Raw genomic sequence first — 1,570 nt, 5'->3', positions numbered from 1 at the left:
TTCAATCATTCACTCATTTTTTTTTTCTTTTTTCTTTAATAGTGGCATAGTGGTACATTTATTAAAGGTAGGGAAAAACAATGAGTTGCAGAATGAGTTTGGGCCAAGTAAAAGTAAGGAAAATGGAGGAAAAAGTACACCCTACAGCAGAGGGTGGGCTGTTGTGAAGAGACAATAGCATTCATTTTGTGAAACTGGATACTGAACTTAGGACATTGAGTGAAATAAAAAGATGGGAGAGCTAGAAATTTGACTCAGTGCCACATTTACCCTTTTATTTTTTTGAGACACAGTTTTGCTAAACTGCCTAGGTTTGGCTCACATATGTGATTCCTGCTTCAAGCTCCCTAGTAGCTGGGATTTCAAGCATGCAGCCATCTTATAATTTTTGATAGTATTGCTTATATATTTGTCAATTCATCAGATTTCAGCAAAAAGAAAGTCTTAAAAGGTTTGAGGGCAAAAATAGACACAGTTGAAATTTTACAAACTTAGTCATAATGGTCTCTGGAGAAACAATTCTGTACACCCACTTCAGAAACACTGAAAGCATGTGGTATTGCAATGATTTAAAATGTTTAATAAATAATCCAAATATACAAGAAGTTACTGTAGTTAACACTCGCTGAAAGGACAAAGAAATGTATGATAAATTTTGAAGAGTGAAATTCAGTTACTTGGAGCTGTGAAAATGTCTTAGAAACTTGGATTAAATGGGATGTCAGTGTAATGTGTATGATGGTTAATAAAACTAATTTGGAGACCAAAATTGATACAAAGAAAAAAATTTAGGTGACACTAAATCTTGCTGGAAAGGGAGGAGAGGGAGGAATTTTTAGAATTGTTTAGCATTTATATAAAGTTACCCTTATTCTAAAATTATTTTGTGCTAGATTATAGGAGGAAATAAATGATTGTTTACAAGTTACTTTGAACAGAAGACAAATATTTACATTGGCGCCCCCCCTTCTGTATGAGGGACTGAATCCAGCAATTTTTTCACTGAGTTGGTGTTCTCTGCCCTTGTTTATTTTTTATTTTGAGATACTGTCTTAAGTTGCTCAGGCTAGGTTCAAACTTGAAATCCTCCTACCTCAGTCTCCCAGAGTGCTGGGATTAGAGTCCTATGCCACCCCCATCCCTGGCAAATTTTTAAATTTATTCAGCTTCCCAAGTATCTGGGATTATGGGATTATGGATATGCATCGTTTTCTCTGTTAAACGCTTACCTTTCTGCTGCCATATGATGGGAACTTTTTCATGAACACAGAAAAGTGACAACTGATGGAGGTTAGTTGTCAGAAGTCTGAGGAGATAGGCCTATGCTGAAATGTTCCATATAGCCATGTTCTAATGGGAAAATAAAGGGTTTCCCCAATCTGTCGCAAAGTATGAATAAAATACTTATGTATAGGTACTAGCTTATGTTAGGATGTAGCCCAGTCCTTGCCTAGCATGTGTGAAATCCCTGGGTTTGTACCTACCCCTAACACCACAAAAGCTGTAAGATGCAACATATATATATATATGTATGTATATATGTATGTGTATATATATATACATATATATT

The sequence above is a fragment of the Fukomys damarensis genome, unplaced genomic scaffold (assembly GCF_012274545.1).
Source record: "Fukomys damarensis isolate Sample0158 unplaced genomic scaffold, DMR_v1.0_HiC HiC_scaffold_15, whole genome shotgun sequence".
In the NCBI taxonomy this organism is placed as follows: Eukaryota; Metazoa; Chordata; class Mammalia; order Rodentia; family Bathyergidae; genus Fukomys; species Fukomys damarensis.
Note: the sequence above shows the minus strand (reverse complement) of the source record.